The sequence below is a fragment of the Brienomyrus brachyistius genome, chromosome 9, assembly GCF_023856365.1.
Source record: "Brienomyrus brachyistius isolate T26 chromosome 9, BBRACH_0.4, whole genome shotgun sequence".
In the NCBI taxonomy this organism is placed as follows: domain Eukaryota; kingdom Metazoa; phylum Chordata; class Actinopteri; order Osteoglossiformes; family Mormyridae; genus Brienomyrus; species Brienomyrus brachyistius.
This window is the reverse complement of record NC_064541.1, coordinates 5,871,960-5,898,025: the sequence shown is the minus strand read 5'-3', so window position 1 is coordinate 5,898,025 and position 26,066 is coordinate 5,871,960. Positions and strand designations below refer to the sequence as shown.

The following is a 26,066-nucleotide window of genomic DNA, read 5'->3' as shown; positions in this document are numbered from 1 at the left end:
ACATGGCCAGGAAGGTAACATTGCTGTTAGAATGGCGGCTAGTGGTTTTCAAAGGGCATTTGTAACAAATTAAACGTGTTTAAAACAATCACTGAGACAAGCATCAGCAATAAACTGCGAAAACAACTAGAACAGCCTGAAAGTGAAAATAAAATAAATAGCATGACACTCGAATTTTCCATTTATATGGCTTAAGTAATCGTTCATATTTCAGGTTTAATTTCTGTCCGTGTAAAACTCTGGATCAAACAAGTTCAAGCCAACCCACAGCATGTGGTTTCAGCAAATCTGAAAAGTGAAATACAAACAAACACAAAAGCAATCCGATTCTCATAAACATGTTACGATTTATAAAGATATCTGTGATTCACAAAGAAAAAAAATAAATCTGGGACTAATAATGTTGTTTCTGTAAAAGCAGAAATTTTGTATTTCTGATAAATAATTTTTTAAATGTACAAAGGGTTTTGAGTTACTGTAAATGATAGAATTTTTTGTGTAATTACAGCAGTCAGTTTTAAAAAGGAGTTGGCAGTTTTAATCGGGCTAATAGGATAACCCCTTTTTCACACTTCCTCCTCGCTCCTGCCATTTGGAAGTATTTTCCCTCCCCGAATAGAATCTTTTGAGATCTGCGGCAGTTTTAGTGGTAAGTGAATCTGCTTCACCGCCGAAAAGGGGTTACTATGTCACATCAGCGGGGGTGAAAGTGCCTCTGACAGACAGAACAACAACATTTCATGGCACAGAGGGTTATGGGGTGTTGCGTTTGTCAACCTGACTTGTGCTATAATCAATGTGTCTTCTCAAGGAGAAGAAAAAAAAAACAATAACACTGTTTTTAGCTTAGTGTAAAGACATTCTTTTTGGGAATTTTCAATGATAATGAAAGTAGAGTGTTATACCTATTTAATGCTTAATACTCCTAGTACAAATGTGCGCAAGGAGAATTCTGAGGAATTAAAAAATACCTTGGTTTCGTTTTATAGACGTTTGGCACGTTGGGAGTGCTTTTGTATGTAGCTACATGGCAGCTGACCGGGACGTCTTAAAATATCCCCTCGTCCGTTTCATTTGATGCAGTTCTCCGGCTAACTGGCAGAGCTTAAGGAGTGCTCTCCAGAATGCATCCATAGTGCATAGTGTGAGACTGAGAATGGCTTCAAAAAAGGTTTAATCCCCCCTGCGGGGGCTCTGTACGAAAGATCAGATAAGTGAGGACAGAAGCTCCTCAGATACAGCTATAGTCTTGTTGTCAAATGAGCTTTTTCACGCCGACCAGCTTCCCCTGAACCAGAGCCAACGTTTGCATATGTGTGCGCTGCTCCTACCTCAGCTGTAGGAGCCTTAGCTCGCGAGGACTAGCGCTGTGTACACATGGTAGCAATTTCCAGCCTTTTATCAATTTTCTTTAATAGCTGGGTGGTGGGCGATAGTATAATTAGGTAGCTAACATCTCTTTTAGGAGTCTATCGAGCATTCTAATTACCATCAGATTAATGGGCAGGTCTGTAGCTTTAGCCTGGCCAGTTTTACTATCAGCTGTGTATCTCTTTACTTAGGAGGTAGTCAGTGTGATTGGAGATGGGGTGTAGGGAGGTAGGAAGGGGGGGGGGTTATGAGAGTTAGTGGGTGGGTGGTGGGTGTTGGGGGGGGGGGAAGGTTGTGCCTTCATCCCTTTATAAGCATTGTAAAGCATTCAAATTCACACCCTGGGGGAGCTCTTGCACTAATTCTAATTATCACCAGATTACAGAGATAATGGGCACCCCCGCTGTTTTGAATTTAATAGTTTTTACTCTGGCCATTTTACAGCCTACTAGCTGCTGGGGAAAATGTGTGAAAGGGGAACATAGGAAGACAGGAAACGGGAAGAGGGAAAGGGAGGAAAGGAGGACGCCTACTGTAGGAGGTATGCCTGGGCCTGTGGGCAGAGGGCGTAACTTATCATTGGTTGCTGTGTTTGTTGCTTTCCGCCGGATTCGCCGTCCGCGGCACAGCTCAGCGAACTCCTTGTTCAGCAGCGACCTCTATCCTCGGTGACGGTGTCCAGCCCGCCTCCCTCTATATCCTCTTGTGCAGATTTCTCTCTGACTTGCTGCTGGCCTCATTTGGGGGTGTGGGGGGGGGGGCAGCAAGGGGGGGGAGGAGCTGAGTGGGGGTGAGAGTTGCACATCCAGGTTCTCGGCCTAGAGGGCAGCGAGGGTTTTATACCTCTGGCTGTCGTTCATCTCTGATCCAGCTGTCGCCAGGAAGGCAGATGACCGTCCTGGTTCAGCATCGACCGGATTGCTTTCATTTAACTCTGTATCATTTTTTTTTTGTCCTTAATGCTGTAATGGGCTTGTGTGTTTCTTTGTGCTACAGGTGGCATTGTTCAACATAGGTTAGCGTTACATTTAAAGTAATTAATAATAATGATGATAATAGTAATAACTAATTTCAACGCCACTATGAAACATTTAATTTTTGGTTATACTTCTTTACATCTTATTATATATATTTCTGCTATTTTCTCAGTTGACTGACGCTTATATATCCAAAGCTAACATGTAGCAGTATCCACAGTAGTTGAAGTTGAAAATTTCGCACAGAAATGATGTGTGTGAGACTGACCCAGGCTTTCGTGTCACCATTACATTCACAATCAGTTTTATCTCTGAATTAAGTTCAAATATAAATTCTGCCAGACGGGTGATTCTGAGGCCTTGGGAGTGATTAGCAAAGAAGCAGCTCTATCATGTTTTTGGTTCGGATTCAGTGATGAGAGCTTGAGAAATTAAGAAGCGGCACCTTGATGTCTTATTGAGATGACGGTAATGGCAAAAATTAAACAGATATGGAGGGGAAGGCCAAAACTTTCCTTTCCCAAAAGAGCAGGATCTGCACTAATGACTCTGCCAAGCGGCAACACGCTGCTCACCCAATCTGTCTGAATCCCGGTCCAAGAGACACCTACAGTTTCTTGGAAGCCAGCGGTAGCCTGTGTGATTATTTAATATTTTTCCCCTTTTTTCATCAGGAATCATGTTGAGTTCTTAAAGCTAGGTGTATGCGCGCTTTACTTTTGAACAAAAGAGGCTGCTCAAAGCCTCAGGCGTTAGCCTCGTCTACGAATGCTCCCACTTAATACACGCCTATCCAAAAGATTTCCCTTTGTCTTTGTACCCCGTGAGCAGGCCGTGTTTACAATGCAATGTTTTTATTGTTTGATTTATGTTTATAATGAACAAATTCGTCTTTTATGTGGAGTATAATTTGCTCTTTGATGTAAAATGGCTGGCATTAAGTGTCGTGCTATTTACCATTGTCCCATTGCTTGGAGTCATTTTACATTGTAAAACACCTCAAGATAAGTCTCCCTACAATTAAATAGATGACAATGAAATTGACTGCAGACAAGCTGATCTACTGTATTTCTTTGCAACACAAAACAACTTATATCAATCATATTAAGAAACAATAAATGCAGGGTTGATATAAAATTGTCAAAAAGTAAACAATCAAAAGTCATGTTTAGGATCTAAACTGAGAAATGATGACCATCATAACTCAACCTTGTCATCGTAAATAAGAAAATTGTGAAAATGTCACTTAAATACAGAATGATATATGCAGCATAAATCACAGACTATAGCAGTGTGTCAACAGATTCCGCTACTTAAGAAAATAACGCCCAACGTCAAACCTTTCTTCAATACTAGACGTAACGTATTATTAAATATAACGTTGATTTGCTACTGGACCATCTAGAGGGAAATCTTCAGCTTCTATTCACAAATGAATCTCCTTAGCTTTTGAGGCAGGCCATAAAGGTTGACATATTTATCATCGACTCCGGTGGCACTACAAGGACAGGTTTGTGAGTTATTGCTCTATGCGCTGCGGTGAGCAGTGGTGGCTTCTGTGTCAGTGTACAAGAGGGACACCTCATGTTCCGAAACATTTTTTGAAAGGTGCCATCATAGTGACATGTCCAGTTCTTATTGAATCTGACAGCACATACATTAGCATCAGTTTATTCAGTAACGCTTTACATTAACTGCACTTTCATAATGCCTTCATAATGTATTCATAGATCATTAAGTGCACCTTCATAATGCATTTATAATGCCTTTATAATGCATCCAAAGAACGTTCAGAGTGCCTTCATAATACATTCATAGCAGCATGTAAGTATACCTTAACATCCGAACATACTTTAACAACTGCAATATACATTATTAACAAACATTATATGATAACAAACATTATAATCGTATAATGATTGTTATTCGTGTATATTAAAGCTGTTAAAATATGTTAAGGTATCTTACTTATAAACGTTTTATGAATGCATTATGAATGTGCAGTGAAAATAGACATGACCATTTATTCTAATCCTTAAGTTAATAAGCATTTGTAGAATTTCGTTGATATAATACACAATAGACAATAAGATCTATATGTATATTTTTAGTCTCTTTTGTTATTGAATAAGACTCATTTTTGTAAGACTCATATCAACAGTTTAACTCTTGTTTGTATAGAACGTTCCTTTAATCTCTGCAGTCACACAGAACCTTTTTTTAGTGTCTGATCTGAGTAGACCACTTTCCCTGTCAGTCTTAAATGGGCTGAGGACATTCATGCATTATGTAACAGCTACTATATGTGACAAAACAAGTGCATTAGGGGATGTGACCTGCAACTCTGTGCCCTTATTAAAAACACGGCCATTAAAATTTATCAACTGCTACAACATATCTGTATACCTGTAAAATTTATATATACTGTGTGTGTGTGTGTGTGTGTATTTATACACACACGCAGACACACACACACACGGGAAAAACTCTAATCCCAACATGATGATCTTAACCCCTGCTTAGACCTAACCTTAACCATACATAATCAAAGAAAATATGAGACATTTGGCATTTTTAGTTTTTTGACATTTGGTCCCCACGGTGTAATATACACATAATCCACATATGTGTATGTAGTTTTTTCATTATTGTATAGTGAACTCTTGATTATGCAGCTGTTGCTACATACCGACAGGAGTATTACTGAAGGGAACCACTTTTTATACATATTTAATTTTCACAATGCCACACTATTGGCTGCTTATACAAATTCAACGATTCGACAAAAGACGGTGATTATGCATGTTTAATCTCTGTCGTATTATCATTGCTACTGGAAAATGCAGTGCTGATATACACAACATTTAGGAGCACAAATATTTCTTGATGTACCAGGCCTGGGATGACGAGCTTATGGTTCTTTTCTGTTATGGATCAACAGTGTGCCAAAGCTGTTAAAGCATAGCTAGTAAGAGGCGTCTTCATTTAAGTATAAGAGGAAGTCTAGTGCATTTTAATGACCCTTGCAAACAATTGGGTTAGAGGCTGCCTTCAAAGGCCTGAAAGGAGCCTTTCTTAGCGCATTTTAATGGTCCAGTTTGAGCGCAGAGGAGACATTTCAGAGGCCAGCACAGACTGCCTAGCAACCTGTTGTTCCAAATTGCTGCATTTGCCCCACCTTGCCCCTCTTCTGCAGATCTTTTGCCCCATTTTAGTTAATATAAAACTTTTTTCACCCACTAAAGTATTATCTCTGGCAGCACTGCCATGCTATCGTGCTTTTGTAGGATTGCACCTATTCTCTGTGAGTTATTCACAGCTGTGCCAATGACAGCTACTTTAGACTCGCCCAACTGATTAATGATTTGTAAACACGGCACCAGTATCCGATGGCTTTAGGATTTTGGAACGTGTTCTGGAATGTTGCAGATTGTAGCGATATATCTCAAGAATGACCCTTGAAGGCATCATGTAAGTGAATTAATTACATATTTTTTAACGAATAAAAAGAAAATAGTTTTTGATTCCTGAGATAAATGACAAAACAAAATCGGCACTTACTCCTTGGTTTTATACTTGTCCACTTGTGAAAATAATAATAAAAAAAATTAAATGGAAAAAGAGAACAAATATATGTATTGGGAGTTGAGCTTTTTAGACAAACCTGTCTAGATATTATTTCTTGAATATTGCTTCATTTCCCAAACTGCCCATAGGTGCCCTTGTGTGAGTGAATGGTGTGTGAGTGAATGGTGTGTGAGGGAATGGTGTGTGAGTGTGCCCTGTGATGAGCTGGTGCCCCATCCTGCGTTGTTCCAAGTCTTGCACCCGTAGCCTCCGGGATAGGCTCCGGACCCCCCCGCGACCCTGTATAGGACAAGCGGTTACAGAAAATGGATGGGTGGGTGCCCTGCACTTCAGATTTGAGTAATTTGTTCTTAGGACAAGAGGTTCAATCTGAAGTCACCATTCATACGTCTGAATTTGTCATCATAAATGAAGATAATCGTTCCCCAGTGTTTAGGTATTTCGGTTCTAAAGCTCCAAAACAACTCAAATCAGTTTTAAGACGTTACTCCTTGCTTAAGGTTGGGACAGGTACTTTATCCTATCAGGAGTGTTGTTCTAATGAAAAGGTTTTTAAAGGTTTTGTGAGAGTACCGAAGGGTAATGCGCTTATATTCGGGTCAGCAGCAGATGTCAGCGTGACAGGGCTTCTCATAAGGGTATGAGGAGTCATCCCATAACCATCCATTCAGTGTCCGTTCTACAGCATTTTTGCTCTTGCTGCTTGGCATAGCGACTTCCTGCTTCTCAGCTGCAGAATGAAGCATTTGACATTGCTGTATGTATTTCAAAGGCCTGCCCAATCCGCTTCATTCTTTCATTCCTTCGATCCCTTTTCCTTCTGTTGTCTGAAGCATCAGGAGCTTGAGTTAAATGCATTAATTACCTTTCAGCCCTGAAGAAATACGAATCTTGTCTTTATCTCCTTTAATTTTAGTGGCTCACGGGGGGACTTTTGAAATGCACATATCCCCCCCCCCCCTAATGACATAATCACCTAATTAGGCGAATTTCAAATGCAGCCACTACATAAGTGGAGGTTTCATTTTCTACCCTATTCACCTCAGCCTGGTAGCAGAACAGTAGCTCTGTAGTCTATAGCTATACCACACAAAAAAAGAGAAGATTCTGAGATTAAATGTTGAAGAATAAAGAAATCCCAAACATCCGAGAAATGCCAGGTTTTTTTTTAAGGGTTCACGTTCAAATTCTGCACCCGTCTATTAGAAGAGCAAGGCTGGAACCCACATCTGAATTTCAAAAGCAGGTTCAGGATGATGCAAGGAAGAAGAAAAAAACCAAATGCAAAGACCGTTGGTTCTATGCTATATAAAAGGTGGTTTAGTGTCCATTTGGGGATATATAAGACCCCGGCCTGCCACCATACCCCAGCTAGAGTGAAGTACTACCCCTGAAGCAGGCCGGAGTCACCTACCTGCTTGATCCTCATCTTTGGCTGAAATCCACTTCCCTGCTGTCCTTCACTCTTTATCCCTCCTGGGCAGATTTCCTCCTTCATTCTTAGACCTTGCAACAGTTCCAGGTTAAACTGCTAAGGAAACGGCTAAGTAATAGTGATGTCAATAGGCTAAGAGTGTACGAACCTTGTGAAAGTCATTTGCAAAAGGGTTTCGCTAACAGTGTTTCCAGTATTTTGAATTCTCATTAATAAATGTTTGAATAAAATGTGTAAACGTGGTAGCTGGTGATGCAATAACATATTTTACCTTCGGTGGGTAGCTTTTGGGTTTTGTATTTCGTATTATGCAAAATAATACGGTAACAATTGCGGTCACCATAATTATTATTTTCATCATTATCATTATAATCCTAATCAGTCTCATAAAATCCACAGAAATCAGTGCATAGCATTAAGAATTTAAAATTTCACTGTATAATTGGTAATACTGGAAAAGTAATTTTCAAGTTTTATTTTAAGATAACCGAAGGTGAATGAATTGAATATTACAAGTTTATATGTGTATATTTTTTCTAAATTGTAGTACCTTAGTTTGTGCTTCTACCATTTTCTTTTCTTTCTTGTGCTTTACTCTTTTTATTTATATTTGTGTGTGTGTATATATACCCAGCTTCAGCAAGGCTTCCTTACTACCTCTCTCTTTGTTTATCAGTGATTACTGTACATACATTATTCTAATCATATATTCACTGCTTTGTGGAATTTAAAAGCAAAAAAAAAAATCTGAATGTTCTCATGTCTTGAAACCAGAAGCCCGTTTTCTCATGATTTGACTTTGAAACTGCTATCATCATAATTTGCAACGGACAGTTTAACAGCGTGTCCGATTTCTGAAAGGCCCGTGGCTCGACATCACTCGTTTCCGGGCAACTGATACCAGATAAAGATTTCCCTTTCTTGAAATGCCAGGGTGACACGGGAGAAATGTGGTCCTCATTGACTCCTAATGCAGGTCCACCGACCATGAACGCTCACACTTGTGCGGAGGCCTAATATCTGATGTGAAACGAGGATATTTCTCTTTTTCTTTGTTCCCTTAGCTATGGCTTCGGGCGGAAACAATCAACAGCTCTCGACGCCGACAGGGCGTGAGGTGTAATTTCATTCTCTCGCTGACCAAAGGAAAAAAGAGGGAAATCAAATAAATAAATGTGAGAAACGGGTGAGAGAAAGAGGATGGCCTTTCTGCTTGGCTACTTTCCTGAGGACACCTGCTCAGTCGAGCAGAGCCCAGGCCTGCGGTGAGGACGGGGAGGAATGGGAGGGTCTGGATGGGGGAGTGAAGCCCAGAACAATAGCACAACACCGACCCTGAATGCTCCACCTAGCAAACACAGTTGGTTGTTAGGAACAGACAAGCCAGCCATGTCCTTCTCGAGTGGCATCGCTGCCATCAGGCCCCCAGAAAAGGTCCACCTCATAGCACGTTTTCACTTCCAGTGATATGCCTCTTGGCCAAAACCCCATTGACTATGTGCAGTATTAGAATCGTGGGCGGAACAGAAGGAGGTGTGACTATTGCAAAGAGAGAGAATAGAGGGGAAATGTTAAAATAACGTGTCTCTGTTGGGGTGCAATGAGGTCTCTCTCCTGAAACACATCATAATAAGGAAGTAAGCCAAGAGACCCTTTAGATGGCAAGGAAGTATTCATCTGCAGGACACCAGACTAAGTGGGAAAATTCACTTTATAGCTCTCTTAAATATCTTTGACTTTTTCAGCTGAAGGTTTTGTTTTCCAGTCTTCAAAAATTATATTACACTGAACAATTTTACTTCGTGCCAATAATTAGCACATGGAACATTTTCTAATGGAAGCAGTGGATTTGTGTCATTTTTGTATTTTTGCGGAAAGATAAAAAAAGAATAGAATAAATTTAATTAAATGAACTGATAAAGATAAATTGCATATTATTTATATTTGGAAAAGCCTGGTATACATCTGACTTTGAGAAATTGGGGGGGGGGAACAAAACAATAGAAATCACCTGTATATGTATAATAATTTAGTTGTGAATAAACTAAATGTTTTTTGAGCTTTTTAGAAAAATGTATATCTTTTTTTTTGACTAGTGAAAGACCTTAGATGGTACATCCTGAGCTGCATTTAAATGCTGTCAATGTAGCTGTGATATATAGGAAACAGTTAAAAATAAAATATAATAATGATGAAATAAAATGGTCAGACCATACTTCTGTTGTCCAGTAGGGCTATTGAACCCTCTAGAGAGGACCATTTAAATACTTTTAACGGGAAGGCTGAAATGTTTGTGTTAGTGCTGGGTCTCTCTATCCTATTGACTGGAAATCTAGTTGTCCCATCCATTTAAACAGATGTCTACCCAAAGCATCTGTTTGTATTAGTACTGTAATTGCTGTGATAATAAGCCTATTGATTCAGTATCTAAGGAAAGAGTCAATCAGGACACCCCATTTGTCTTACTTTTCGTGACAGTCTGCCTTCTAGCTAAATAGACCAAGTTCAGCTTTGTTGACTGAGGTGGAAAAGCCAGTGCTGGCTGTGGAATGCTTGCCTGGACAACACTAGGTGACTGATGGAAGTGGAACAAACACTGGGGAACATTGCCACTGATAGAGGCCTCCCCTGAAGGAAATAAGCCGGCCATTTGTTTGTTTCGTGCCCATCTCCTCGACAGGCTGCTTCCAAATCAGAGGACCTACGCGGGTTCAGATGTTAACCATGGCGTTTATAGATCTCGGACACTGACCAGCACCATGCTTTAACAGCATTTTATGGGGTTTCAGAGCTTGTGTTTGTATTTGTCATACTGCAGGGCGTAATGCGACATAATGGGGCGACCCACGGGACTTTGCACTTTGCATTCTTTTTGCATTTCAATTACAAACTGCATTAGTTTATCAATCCACTAGGAGGCGTAATGAATCGCACTGTAGTGATGTCAGTTCAGATTTAGGTCAATTATCTTAGAGTTTGTGCTGGTTTTTTATATAGTATAGTGTTTACGAAGATCTTGCCACTAGTATGACTAAGAATTTCCTTACATGCAAAAGCTCAAATTATAATTTTGGCGTGGCAAGATTCATACACGTATATATGTGCATGTGTACCTGGAATACATTGTTTACATACCATCTCAATTTATTTCTTACCTGAACCATATAGTCAGGAATGTATATTAATTCACATACAGACACAAAAAAGATTTAGTTTATTTCACATTTTAACCATGCTGAGTTGGCAAAATGTAGTACTTCTCCTAGTTATCTGCGATTGATAAAATAGCTAATAGCTGTAGAACTGTGCAATTTTATGCTACATTAGGTTACATTGTTAACTAAATAACCAAAAATTAAATATAATCTACAAACGTGTAGCAGCAGTTAAGTTTAAGATTATTTCACTGTACCTCACAGTAAAATATATTGACACACACACACACACACACACACATATATATATATATATATATATATATATATATATATATATATATATATATATATATATATATATATATAGTGTCTGCATTTGTAAAGACTATTTTGCAAAATATTGCAAATATAGTAAAAATACATTGAATACGTGGTACTAGACATTTTTAATTTTAGGAAAAACTGCAAAAAATATAATTCAATTCTAAGTTTTCAATTCTAACTTTCATGGTTGTGGATGCTGGGTGGTTAGCCATAAAAATTTTCCTACTGTCAGTTGTTACTTTTGTTCGTTTTGTTCATAAATATGCAAATGACGATTATTTCCCTTGATAAAATTGATATCACTGGCAGATGATGGTTGCTGAAGTTATTTGTAATCACATAAGATTTGGAAAAAGCAAATATATCACGTACACACTTCCTATGGTAATATTTAAAGAGAAATAAATTAGTTGATTTTTCTTTAATTGTGAATGTTTTCACATACTGTGTGCTGGTGGTTTTCTTTAGGTGTGCTCAAGTGATGCTGAAGAGGTTTGGAAAGGTTGTACACCATCAGTGAACTGCAAACACCCCAAGCCCTCAGGAGGTTAGCAGTGAGGGTTAAAGAAGTGTGTGTTTATGCGTGTGGGGTGGGGGACGGTGGTGACTTTCGGGTTGGGGGGTCATTGGAGAGGCAACTGTTGTGCAATGAGAAGAACAACTGAAGGGATCCATAAAGACATTAACACTTCATTCGTCCAGCTGTTAGTGCACATTTAGGAGTTACACAAAGACAATAACCTGTGACATACTCAGGAAATCAATTTGACTCAGAGACTCTCTTGAAATGTAGCACATAGAATCATTGTGCAATTCAAACAAAATGTGCGGAATTATGCCGGTTCTGAGTTTTTCATTGACCATCACTGGCGACAATTTTTACGATAACATTTACTGAAAATCTCTCTTCTGGAGTTTTTAAAAACATTCTCCCATAGAACATCTGTCCCCAACCACACATCTGCACAGCATTTCACCAATCATGTTGTGGGTTGTTATGCTTTAGGGTGGGGCTTGAGGTTGGTCCCTGGTAAACAGTGAGTCTGGAAACTTCACGGTATGTTGTGTTTCGTTACGCATAAAATGGCTAAAAATGGAAACACAACATTCACGGTACAGCTTGTTGTGGTCTGACAGAGAACAAATGACGTTTAAGTAAAATAATAATAATAATAATAATAATAATAATAATCACATTATGTACGTCATTATCACATAATAGCGTACAATGCAAACTGTAATTCAAGCACCATATTGCAAAAGAAAAAAAACATGTAGCTTGATTCAGAAGTAGTAAACGTTATAGTTACTTATCGTTATGTTTGAGTTTTTGAAAAATCACCATTGCAGTTATTTTTTTCTTCAGACATGCAGAAGGAGATACTTATTGCATGGAAGCCAATGAAGAAGGATACAGAGAAAGGCATCAGAACAAGATGCTGCCTGATACATCAAGATCAAAATATCCTTACATTGTATGTATGTATGTATGTGTCATGCCCGGCTCGTCCGCTCCTCGTGTGTGCCACGCCCCCTGCTTACCCACGTGTGCTTCCCCGATTGTACCCAGCTGTGTCCGTTTACTTTCAATCAGTCCTGTCTATTTGAGTCCATGTCTTACCAGAGTTCGGTGTCTGTCATTGATGTTTGTCGATGCCTGTGGTCCGTTCTACCCTTGTCCTTTAATAAATCCCCAGTTTACCCCGTTTTGCACCTCCCAGCCTGTTCCTGCTCGCTCGCACTGCCTGAACGATCACCCATTCTGTACGGATCGTGACAGTATGTATGTATTTTTAGGGCGTTTGTTTTCACTGTGGAAAATGCTGTAAATTGAATGAACTCTAATTTTGGAGTGCCGGCTACAGTAGCTTTAGCATCATGGCATGGTTTGCAGCACTGTTGCATGCCTACCCCTTCTACAATTATGCAATCTGTCTGATCCTAAAAGGATCTATGCATGATATTCAGCTTGGGAGTCAGTCTAATGAATCCATTTTTATTCATAGGCAAGAGGGAATCCTACTTTCCTCACTAATTTCTGTGACCTTTATGAACAGAATAACACTCTGTTGTTCAACCATATGGCAAAATAATTGAATCAATTCCATTGCTGTAACAATGCATAATCTTTTTTTTTAACCGAGATGAATCTAGAAATAAAATAAATCATGAAATGACAAACAAGCAAAATGTACTACATGCAGTCCAAGGATGAACTCTAACATCACATTGATTCATAGAGCAACATGTGAAAGTTTAATTTGATGTTGTTAAGGTAAGTGATTAATAAACATACTAAAAATAACAAGTATAACCACAATCCTGAAGTCTATTTATGTTGCAGCTAATTACACTAAAACCAAACAATAGCAGAAGAGTTATTTGATTTGCCCCATTGATCCAACGAGATGCTTAAAACAAACATCCATGTATGTATTTTCTAAATCCATAATTGATGCCTGTTTCAAATTATATTGACATTTCCTTAAAGGAGACTTAAAGTTGCTGTGAGTTAATTGCACGTAAATGAAACGTTATTTCATTTGTTTGCGTTAATCACATGGAAGTCAAAGGGTTTACCCCTCTCCAAAGTTTGTAGCTTTAATGCTTTGCTTCTCGTTAATATTAATATGTTCCTTTATTAAGCATGAGAGATGAATGCAATCTCACTGGTAAAACACCTTTACTGTGTTTTGGTTTATAAAATTAGCATTAAATATCAAGAAATGTATCACTGTTTGTCTCAGACCATGACACATATTCAAGCTGACCACCCAGCTATATATGTATTTATAACACAAGAAAATATGGGCACTAGGAGCATGAGAAGTAACTTCTTGTTGCTTTGTTGATTCTTAGTATATCTTATATGTTGAAGCATGGTAATGAGAGATGTTTCAGCCAGCTGTTACTGTGGGCTCAGTATGTTAGCTGTGGTTTCTGGATTGTTTTTTTTTTTAATCCAAGAATGTCCCCCATTCATATACCTGGGAAAGACGGGGGGGGGGCGGGGGGGCTTCACGTTGGCAAATACCGAGGGGACGGATTTGACAGATGCTTTTGCCAATGACCACATGCCCCAAACAACAGAGGTGCTGAACTGCAGATTTAGGCTTTTCCCTCCAACAGCCCCAAATGAAGGTGTGGGGGGGGGACCTCTGGACAAAGGTTGTGCTGAGAGTGGAGAGGGGCCACGGTGCTGCCGTAAAAGTTTAATTTATGATGGATGATTGTGGGATAAAGGTCGCGCTGTGATAAATATGGGAGCGTTTGTCTGGGGAGCTCATCAATAACGCTGCAGCTACCATATTTCGATCTGGCGCCGAAATGGATATTTTTGATGTAGGAAAACTATCTTTCAGAAAACGCGGATGTATTAATCAAAGGGGAGGTATCACCCACCCAGTATTGTAGCCCAGAAAAAAGATGGCCCTCATTAGCAGTAGTTACATCTTTTGCTCTTTAATCGTATGATAAATCCTACAGCCAGCTTATTCAGTTTCAGCTGCTATCTTTCAGTCCTTTTTGTATATAGATGTTAACATGTTACTTGGTTCCCACACAATAAAGTCTGAGCAAGTTATAAACAAATGTATTAGCTCTGAAAGAAATCTCGTTGACGCTATAATTAATCTAGAGATCTATATTAAAGGAAGCAGGCTAAAATGAGCCAGTATTTTAAGAAACGGTAAACATACGTGATTATGCAAACACACTGAAACCAGGAATATTAATAAAAAGTAATGAAACTTTTCCCCCTTTGATTGTTCTTCTCCAAAAGAAGTACAGTTTTCTTGGCAGCCAAGTCTGAATGAAACTGCCACAGTGTGGAAAAACTCCGTAGGTGTGTTGGCTAAAAAAAAAAGAAAGAAAAAAACTTGCTTGGTTTGCACGTTCAAAACATTCACTACATTAGCTCACAGCACGGCGGTATTTCATATTACAGCACCTTGCACTTTAATCTGCTAAAATAGGTTGTTAGCAAGAAAGTTGCAAGCATTACATCACATACACGTTTTTACAGGCCACCAGTAATGAGTACAAATTATAGAAAAAGCAAAGCAAGTGGATGCAAGTGCCGTAACAATATTTCAGGTGAAAATTGTATGTTAACGTCTTCTTGGATTGACTCTGATTGTCAATGCATTAGAACGAACTTAATCGTTATGCTTTTTTTAATTATTTTGTTTGGTGTATAGCAACAAAAATATTCTATCGCTGCTAAAAAGTTGATTTGACATTGAATTTGTCTACAGTTTTATTTCTGTATAATTATATGACATTCATTATTTAATTTCAGCTGGAATTAATATGATTAAAAATGAAAAAAAAAAACACTTCAATCAACAGTGAGTGCCATCTGTCTTGCACATTTTCTGCCTTGTTCTGAAGTCTGGAAATAGCCACACATTTGGTATGTTGTAAATTGTTGTTCTGCTTTACTTCAAATCAGCCAATTTAATCCAGCTGCAAAGTGATCTGAACTTTAAATGACTCTGAGGCAATAACTTTCAGGCAATGACAATGACAAGTTTTGATTTAAAATGTTTCCTAAGATTCTAAAATAAAAATGCGCAAGTTTTAAATTATATTCTAAATTTATTCTTGAAGGCTAGGGCCAGGCCACTTTGTGACTAGATGGAATTGCTCCTTGGTCAAAGCTACTTTTAAAACCTCAGACCAGAGGGAAAGCCTCATGTTCATTGTAACATAAAAACAGAATGATTCTAAGCCGTTGGTGAAATTCTGCCTTTATATATGACCAATATCTCTTTCAACAGATTTCAGTGTTTGCTGAAAAAAAAAAAAAAGATTTGGAATTCACAGACGGAGAATGGACAAAAACCTATATATATATCCGACAATAAAAGGCAGAGAATTGAGCTTAGACAACCGCTGTTCTATCACAAAAAGCTACACTTTCAGCTTTGTTGGCCTATCTTGGCTCCCATTTGATTGTACAAAAAGGATGTTGACTTTTTCAATTATGTTTTTGTCACAACATTTACAACTTTTGCAGTTCCCACTGAGTAAATGGCTTTCAAGGAGAAACTGGTGAAATTCCAGCCAAAGGTAACAGGATACAGAGGCTATTCTTAAAAGACCATAGAGATGACAATAAGATCAGAGGGGCGACCTTTGACCCGGTCACCATTCTTTTATTATTTCACTCACGGGCTTTCCCTTTTCGTCCCCCCGCCAGTCCAAAACCCCATTATTTGCTGCCCCATTGTTTCAGAAATGGGTCCCCATAATGTGGAAAAGATGGCGACGATTATAGTGAGCGGGGAGAGAAGTTGATTGGACAGAGAAGGCGAGTGCTAATTCTAGCTGAGGTATACCAAGCTGAGCCAGAAGAATAATGCTCTTTCTTTACAGCTGACAAGAGTCAGAGCTGTTGAGTTCTACCAATCGATGGGTCACCATTGTCTGCCACTGGCCCGGATAGACAAGACCTCTACCTGAATTATCTTCTACAGCTCCAAAACAGCTGTTTTTCAGTGTTGTTGAACAGATAAAGAAATATATTAGGATCCTCTGCACCTACGTTGACCCCAATGAAAATTTATTGCCCTCACGCCACCACTAATTCTGAGACATGTGAGATGCTGTAACATCCACAGAGATTACCTATTGAGTTGCTCTTTGTGGACACTGAGTTAAATGTATGGGTAATTTTGCTTTTACAGCTCAGGGATGGCCATTAGATGGCCACGATCTGATAGGATCGAGAGGAACAAAAGACTAAGTTTATTTCAGTTATTCAGTATATACTGCTCCTGTATCAACTGTATAACTTGAAAATAACCTAATTATCATCAGAGAGTACTAGCTATTAATTATTAAGTGCTCACCAACATCTTTGACAAAACAACATAAAAAATCCACAACCTTGCAGAATGCTTAAAACTTGAATCCTATAATATTCGGTGGAGATTAACATAACTTTGAGTATGTAGGTATTAGCCAACACCAAGACTTGGGTGAGTCTCTCTGATCAACTTCATGCAACTTCAACAAGTACAAAACAGGCAGAGCAGGGATGGCTGGAAAAAATATATATTTCAAACACATTTCTATATAATTCCATGGGTTTATTACTAATTTTGCCCCCCAGACCAGAATAATGACTGTATCTGTAAGGGAAAGTATCAGACCCAGATGAATTGTTTGTACACATGAGAAATATACTCAGTTTATAGCTCAGTGAATATTGTTTGTCGAAATGTGTTGATCTGTTAAAGTTAAAAAAAATAAATAAAGAAATGCATGTTGAACATTTTGAAGATATTTCTGAACAGAAAGGAGCCACGTAATATGGGGATTTAAGCAGTAGTGCAGAGTTTTATTTTACGGTTCCCATTTTGTGGAAGAAACAGGAATAGGGTATTTATGAAATGAGAAGAATTTTGGCGAAAACAAAACAAAAATAAAGTCACTTTGTTAACTGGGAGGAAACACAGACCCACACAGACATGCTGGTGCTCCCTCTATAAAGGCCACAGAGCTTCTATTCCTAGTTACTGCAGATAAAACAGAATGGAACATAGCAATAAATACAGAACTGGAAACATGGGACAGGTAGAAAAAAAATCAATATGGATAATTGTTAGGGTTGATGCCCCATCCTGGGGTTGTTTCTAGGAGATGCTGGAATGGAAAACGGATGGATGGATGGATGGATGGATGGATAATGAAGAGCACCTGACCCTCCCTTCCTAAATGCCCCACAGCCTTGTCCACATCTCACAATAATACATATAAATTCATATTTGTAAGTAATTCTGCAATATTAATTAGCAGAGAAATAAAACAGAAAATGATACCTAATAAATACAAATACTATATTTGTTAATTATCTCATTATAAATATTACTAGATTATATCCAACCATCACAGTGCATAAGGCTGGGGTTCACCCTGGACGGGGTGCCAGTCCACCGCGGGGCATAAGGCTGGGGTTCACCTTGGACGGGGTGCCTGTCCATTATGGGGCATAAGGCTGGGGTCCACCCTGGACGGGGTGCCAGTCCACCGCGGGTCATAAGGCTGGGGTTCACCCTGGGTGGGGTGCCTGTCCACCGCGGGGCATAAGGCTGGGGTTCACCCTGGACGGGGTGCCAGTCCACCGCGGGTCATAAGGTTGGGGTTCACCCTGGACGGGGTGCCAGTCCACCGCGGGTCATAAGGCTGGGGTTCACCCTGGACGGGGTGCCTGTCCACCGCGGGGCATAAGGCTGGGGTTCACCCTGGACGGGGTGCCAGTCCATCATGGGGCATAAGGCTGGGGTTCACCCTGGACGGGGTGCCTGTCCACCGCGGGGCATAAGGCTGGGGTTCACCCTGGACGGGGTGCCAGTCCACCGCGGGGCATAAGGCTGGGGTTCACCCTGGACGGGGTGCCAGTCCACCGCGGGGCATAAGGCTGGGGTTCACCCTGGACGGGGTGCCTGTCCACCGCGGGGCATAAGGCTGGGGTTTACCCTGGACGGGGTGCCAGTCCACCGCGGGGCATAAGGCTGGGGTTCACCCTGGACGGGGTGCCAGTCCACCGCGGGGCATAAGGCTGGGGTTTACCCTGGACGGGGTGCCTGTCCACCGCGGGGCATAAGGCTGGGGTTCACCCTGGACGGGGTGCCAGTCCACCGCGGGGCATAAGGCTGGGGTTCACCCTGGACGGGGTGCCTGTATTCCATGCATAGTTTATTACATATTTCATATATGGCCCAGAAATTGACGTGACACTGAGAAAGTCTGAATAGTGCTTTAGAAATTTATTGTTGTTTTCTTTTGTCCATTATATACATGCATTGTTTTCATTCTGAATTGGTTAAACAAATATGATATGTAATTCCTAACATACTGACACTCCAAAATGTAGTCAAAGAGGGATTTTTTTAGTTCTCTTTTATTGTGTTCTGGTTTCTAGAAAGTCAATATATATATTTGTTTTCTGCTTGCATTTGTTTTTGTTTTTTTAAATTTTTTTAACCAGTGCACAGCTTCCAAAAGATGATGTTCAGCTCTATTGTTTCTTCTGGAAACGATACTTGGCATAAGAATCATGAGTCAAGCCAAGACCACGAGATCTTAAAGACAATGGGGGAGAGGGATTCCCAGACTGAAGAAGATGTCACTTAAACGTTAAAACAGATTCTCCACTTTCTTTCTCCCTTTTCTTTATATATACCCATTTTACATCAAGTATCAAATTAATATTAAATATACATAATAAAAGTAATATGTGGTCTTCAGTTAAGATATATGTATTATTAAAAGAATGCATGGAAAATCTTAAATCTGCAAGAATGTTTTTATGTAAAATAGTTTTTTTTTTCTTTTTTACCTTTTCTATACTTTCAGATATAATGGTGACCTTAGTTCGTTCTTCATATGTTACGACTTGTCTGCAAAAATCCACTGGCATTCCTCCCCAGCAGTGGATATGTGATCAGCTGATGAAAGTTCCTCCTTGGTATTAAGTCAAAAGTCCGGCCTTATCTCGGAATTCCTCTTATCAGAGACGGGGAAGTGAATGACAGACTGATGTGAGGTCCTGCTTGTGCCTTTCCACATACGCACCGCGTGAATCCCGCGACGGACAGATACTGTTAGTGCAAGTTGCCATTTTCTGCTTAGCCTCTCAAGAACCGCTGAGTGATAGGCGTATGAGAGATCTTGATGGGCATCCATGCACCTGCTGCATAAGACGGAAGACTTTCTTATGAATTACACACCAGATCACAATGCCATCTTCATTATATATATATATATATATATATATATATATATATATATATATATATATATATATATATATAACAATGTGGCTTGTGCTATGTACAGTACACATTTTTTTGTATTCAATAGGCACCCATTTCCTGTTTTTGATATCCCTGCAGTGTTTGATTCAGCTTATTTTTTTTTATCTCAAGCAGTTATTTTCATACATACAGGGTTTAACTTAATGAAAGATAGGCAAGCCATCAAAAAATAAATAAATAAAAATGAAAAAAAAAAAATCAGGACTGTGTCTTTAAAAGACAACTTCAAAATGGAAATTTAAAACGGAGCAGCTTCCATCTGTTAGAAGCCACTAACCTTTGGATGACCTGCCAAGGAACTCTAGAATTTGCTTAGTATTAAAAAGAGAATTCGTATCTGATGAGATTGTTTTCATGGACGTAGTCTTAAGATGGTGGAAGAATTCCTGATACCTTTTGCTAAAATGCTGTACATTTATTTTCCATTTCATATACACTTTTTTCATAAACAGCGCAAATATTTTAGCAATAATTCCAAAGCTTTTAACCCTTAATTTTTTTTTCTCTTTTTTTTTTTATTTCTCTTCAGTTTGGGAACACTAAAAAAACGTAATCTTCCCACCCGTAGGTATTACACGGATTTTGATGTATAGATCAAGGCTGGCCTGGTCCAGCAAATTTCAGAAAAGCATGCTGGCACAAAATAATTTTTATTTTGTTCGAGATGGGAAAAGACCACCAATAACATGGTTGGATTCAGTGATGACAACATTAAACATGCCATAGAAGTCCGGAAGGCCAGAAATTCTGGAAAAGTGTAGTTTGATTGATAGCCTTGGGTCAACATTGACTTAATTGTACCTGCTAATATTAGTAATAATCTGTACGGGCAGGAAAAGAAAGTTTTTAATGTTCAACATGAAGAAGTGTTCAGAGTGTTCTTAAAATCTCACCAAATTATGCAAGGCTTATAAACCACAAGGAGTCCATTTTCAAATGCAAGATAATTAAATGTTGTGCTGATGTTACCCCCATGACCCCCCCCCCCCCCCCCCCATACTGGTCAGGATGCCTGTAGACTATCCCAGGCATATACACTCACACAATTAATCACATGGTATAGACAATTTACAGAGTCCAAAGACAGACAGCATCACTGTACTTATTTGGGTTGTAGGAAGATGCTGAATTGCCCAGAGGACACACCTGGAATAGACCAAAGTCTCAGCTCCCAAGCCTGGCAGTGTATAGCCAATGTACCACCCTGCTGAATGTTTTTTTTTTTATTATTATTCAGAAATAAATTCTCCATTTAGATTTTCCTTTGTGTTTTAAGTTCATGAAGACAAACACGATTCACCTTTAGCTAAATTGCAAAGTGTAAAATCAACTCTATGGATGGCTTCTAATATTCCTGTAAATATTCAAAATGGTATACAGTGTTGGACAAAACACCCAACAATCAAAGAGGTGATTGTCTGACCTCTGCTAGAGCTGATAAACATTACTAATTAGCACCCTTATATGACTCAACTTTGTACTTCTGTTTGAAATTGAATGATTTAGTAGCTTCAAAGTTAAAGACCTTTTTCATATAATGTTTATGATATTTTATCATCACCTTCACTTTCATCTATCTCTTCCTCAGTACATTTGCAGGCTATGTCAGTTGATCATGGACTTAATATTTTATACTTTGATTTTACTGAAGGCGTATGATTAAAACGCCATTGAAAATGTACTTGATTTTAACATTTTAAATCATGCCTTCTTGTGCTTTCTCCGGTATTGTTTTCTAAAGTTTGTTGTGTAATCCTTGGCTGTTAAGAATAAGTATTTGTTTTTACAGGAAAGCGAATCAATCCAAATTGTATTGAGCATTAAAAAGCATATTTCTTTGAAGTATAGTAGATTTCCCAAACCTGCTCTAAAGACAGGTGTACATGAGGAGCCTCCTATGTAGTCTATTTACAGGCAGTGTTCTCTGGCAGCTTAATTACAATCTTCTTTCATCTCATACGCTGTGCATGAAGCTACACCAAAGATTTCAGTGGCAGACTTTTATCATCATTGATATTGTTTGATCAAAGTGGATGGGGCATGTTGGGGAAATGTATTCCCCAGTAAAGCTAATCAGAAAAACGATGCCAGTATAGCGATCCCAGACTGAAGTTTCTTGTTATTGAATATTAGATTCTGTCATACAGCCACCAGATCACTGTTGACTTCCAGGTCTTCTTAGCTATTGTAACATGAAATGACTAGTAGTGAGCGAATAGTCAGTAGTCAATACTGGGAGTTGAGAGGGAGCAAAAATATGGACCGTCTGTGGGTCCCTGAGGACTGGATTGGTAAACACCGAGCTAAATGAAATAACTGTAATGAGAATGTACTCCATGGATCCTTTAACAATATCAGGATTTTTAATTTGGTTTATACTGGCTCAGGAAAGCTCTGATTTTGATCAGCAACTTGTTGGGATGAATCAGTACTGTTTTTGTCATAAGTCAAGTGCAGCAATCAGAAATTTAAATAAAATTATTGTTTTGCCACTGTTAAGAGTTGTCAATTCCTCCTCCGCACCCATCCAGACAATCTAGGGAATTATGTATTGCCTACTGGAATCTGTTTTATAAGGTTAGTGTAACTTTAGTGCGAAGATTAAATGCTGCCTCCTCTGTATGTCAGTCATCTGACAAGTGACAGGTCACCTTCCTTCTAACCTCTTGTAGATCATGACTTTCATATGTTCTTCTCAATATGACACGGCCAGTCAAAAATCCAGCCAGAAGCTCCTTTGCATGCAGACATATATAAGCTTTCAGATTTTAGCTCACTTGGATTTAAATATTTCCTGATATGTATGGGAGTGGTTGGGCTGGTCTCTGCATCTTTTTCTTTTTTTAAGCTGTTAAGTGTGGAGCATTGGACAGTTTCAGCAAAGGATCATCTCCAGGCAGACGACTCTGGAGGAAAACGGCCCCACATCTTGTCATCGAGCAAAGTATAATGGATCATTACACACTGTGACATAAATGAATCAGAGGATTTATTAAAGGATGTGTTCTTTGCCCCGTGATATGATAAGCATATTTTGTTTTGAATACTAATGACCAGTAGGTGTACATTAATCATGCTGCATTGGTCTTAATTAAATTGGGCTGAAGTGATTAGGTATGAATTGAATTAGTGTAATTGTTCTTTACAGCGGGAGAACTGTACTGCGGCCATCATGCAGACACTGAGACCGCCGTGCACAGACTGCTTCAGCAACTCTGCATCAGTCAACCAAGTACCTATATCGACATTTAGATGAAGGAAAATATTCTCAGTATTGGCTATGATTAAATATAAGGTTTCATTTTAGCTATAAAAATGTAAATAATGACAAAAATGTTTAAATCGAAACTTGAGACTGTGAAGAAGTTTCTACCCTCAAGCTGTCTGTATACTAAATGAGGACTCCTATAGCAGACACCCCACTTGACACTACACAATATATTACACTATTGCACACTATTCATATTATAGTTACTGATATTATTGCTTTTTATTCGTATTCTCTTGTTTTACTATTTTATTTTTATTCTCACTTTAATTGTATTCATTCTACCTTTCTATATATTTTCTTTGTATCGCGTATTTCCTTTTGAAACAATCCATGTGGAAAAGCCATTCACCTACAGACATATACAGTGCAGACTGTATGTAACAGACAAAACCTGAACTGCAGAAACGCTCTCTTCCCACTTTTTTTTTATTGTAATTGTCTCTTTTGATTTGACAGCCCAGACTCAGAAAACTGATTTTTCATCCATCACAATGTTTGGCCCAATGAGGGTTGAGGCTACATATATTTTTCCTTAGTTTTACAAGTACATGTTTGTTTTTGTCCCTGGAGTATGTACTAAGGACCCTGGCTTGCTGGTGATATTGCCTGACGTGTAAGTGATGCTGGGCGAAAGAGAAAGGCATGGTAGCACTGGTGGCTACATTACATTCTGGCTTTCTGTCGATAACATTAATTAATTAAATCAGATAAATGGGAGATTTGTCAGGCAGCATAGTTAGGGAATGGTGTTTTTCTGACCTATTGTAAATGTCGTGACCTTGTTCTCTAAAAAATGCAAAAAAAAAACAGCTGGCATTTGACATTATACATGTCTGTAACTCATGAGCTTGATCAGTTTGACAAGAACTTTTGGTCCATTAAAAAAATGATGCATGATAGTGCTGTTAAGTTCCATATATCATTGTTACTTTAAACCTTGAAACATGTGAGTATGTTAAAGAGAAGTTTCGCTTTAGTGGTGAAAGAATGTGCAGTGTTGTGAAAGAGACACGTGTGAAAATCCAGTTCGAACCTTTTCTGATTCCTTATCAACCAGGCATTATATACTGTTAAAAATGCTTACAGTAAAAATACTTCCTTGTTAATTTATAATTTAATAGCAACACATACTTAGTCACGCTGAGTCCTAGCTAGGCATTTCTTAACACATTACTTTAAAAATATTCATGTAAAACAAGATCCTTTCAAATATATAAGTACATGGTTATTCTATCCATGTGGTATAAGGTAAACGTTTTTATGTCTAAGATAATTGTCGTAAAGACATCTTAATGTAATTAAGATTTTTATTATTACTTATTATAAACACATCGTAAATACATTATATCATTTTTTTTTTAAATCATCATACATGTATATGTTTAAACACAATTCCCTTGGGCCTTTAATAGGGAAGTCCTTTGCATTCAGTATAATTAAACATCCTCAGCTGTATCAGTTAAATAAGATTCAATTTGGATTGTTGCATTGCTCAAAGTATGTCTTCCGAGAGACACCCCCTCCCACATCAAACTGAAAAATAAAACATGAGCCGCAGAAATATTAATGTAGAGTAAATATTACAGAGAAGTATATCAGCGGTTACCTGAAATGACTCTTACTGTAACACAGGCTCGTTACATTAGCTGGAATATCTCTGTCACATGTTTGATTGTCTATGGCGTGAATATTGTCGCAGAGACCTTAGTGATTGATTGAGCTTTGTTATGATAATAATTACTGTTTCTTTTCTATTATGTATTTTTCAAATTAATTCATGGTGCTGAAGCTCAAAAAGCATACCCAGATAAATTACCAGAAAGAAAAAAATGCGTAGTTTATTAATTTACTCTTTTTGCAGAAATTCAATTACGTATTAATGGCACATGAAAAGGACGCTGGGAGATTGGAGCTGGTGTACGGGTCCCGGAGAAAACGTCAAGCGCAATTGTCTCCCTCGTACTGCCACACGACGCGGGCAGCAGAGTCACGTTGATGGAGCACCGGTCTTTTACGGAGAAAGAATGTTTGCTTACTATTTCATCATCCCCTGGAGGCACGGCTAGGAAAATAAGCACATCAGTTGTCATTATGACAAGATAAAAATGGAGCCATCATATTTCAGTAACACAATGCAGCGAGCGTCCCCATCGAGTGATGAATTATGGACTCTCTTTTTCACACATCAGACTATAAGTTAATATTATCTCCCCAGGATAATTATAGCAAAGTTCAATTACTGACCCAGAATTACCGTGTGGACCACACCATGGGTTTTGACACAGGCCTTTTTACACATTTATCTTTTCAACCAACATACTAAATCTGCATGGTGGGGGTGATTCATCTTCTCCGAGCGGTTCCTCTCCTGTGCCATTCTTCTTCACGCCGATTGGCTGGTCCCTGGAGTCCCCTTCAGCCTAATGTAAGCCGCTCTGTTATACTCTCTTCTTCTACCAATTTGTGTCCCGTTTTTGCCTTCGACGGATGTGGTACGGCACAGACTGGCAACTGAACTGTTTTACATATTGAAGTAGTCGATTCAGTGAAGTGGCGTCTGGATGAATCTGAAAGAAACGCAGGAAATTTAAAGCTGGAGAACTTTACACCCTAATATTCACATTATGACTGAATTATATTTCTAAATTGATTTAAGTGTATTCAAACGTGTCCGCAAATGCAGATCAGATAGATAGATAGATAGATAGATAGATAGATAGATATAAAAAAAGCAAGTAATCAATATCCATTTATTACAAGCTGCAAGAGATTTGAGATGCAAATACTATCATGATGACTTAATATTTTATTTATGAGTTTAACATCATCCTTCTTAAACTGTAAGAAGTGCCAATTGTAAGCAAGCTGTGAAACATCTATACTGTAATCTATAATTCCTTATCATATAGAATCAAAATATTATTGTCAGGGTTTTTACAATTTGGAAAAAATGGAGGAAATGTTCTCTGACGTGATGATACCCAGATATCATGTAAATGTTAATAATAATCTGAATTTATATTTATTCATATAAATATACAACCTTGTCTTTACAAAAGGAATGCATTATCGGTATTGTGAATTTGTATGCACCTGCGTCACATTCATTACTGAAGC

General features: G+C 38.6%; 1 long non-coding RNA gene across 2 annotated transcripts; it reads left to right on the top strand.

The window, feature by feature from the left end:
• The first annotated feature begins 551 nt into the window (after positions 1-551).
• Positions 552-13,737, top strand: LOC125749123 (uncharacterized). 2 transcript variants are annotated; one of them, XR_007399784.1, is made up of 3 exons: positions 552-649; positions 1,816-1,912; positions 12,220-13,737. It is a non-coding gene; the product is annotated as an uncharacterized LOC125749123 (long non-coding RNA). The 2 variants fall into 2 exon arrangements; XR_007399783.1 differs by lacking the exon at positions 1,816-1,912 and adding an exon at positions 11,322-11,400 and having other exon boundaries at positions 635-649.
• The last annotated feature ends 12,329 nt before the right edge of the window (positions 13,738-26,066 follow it).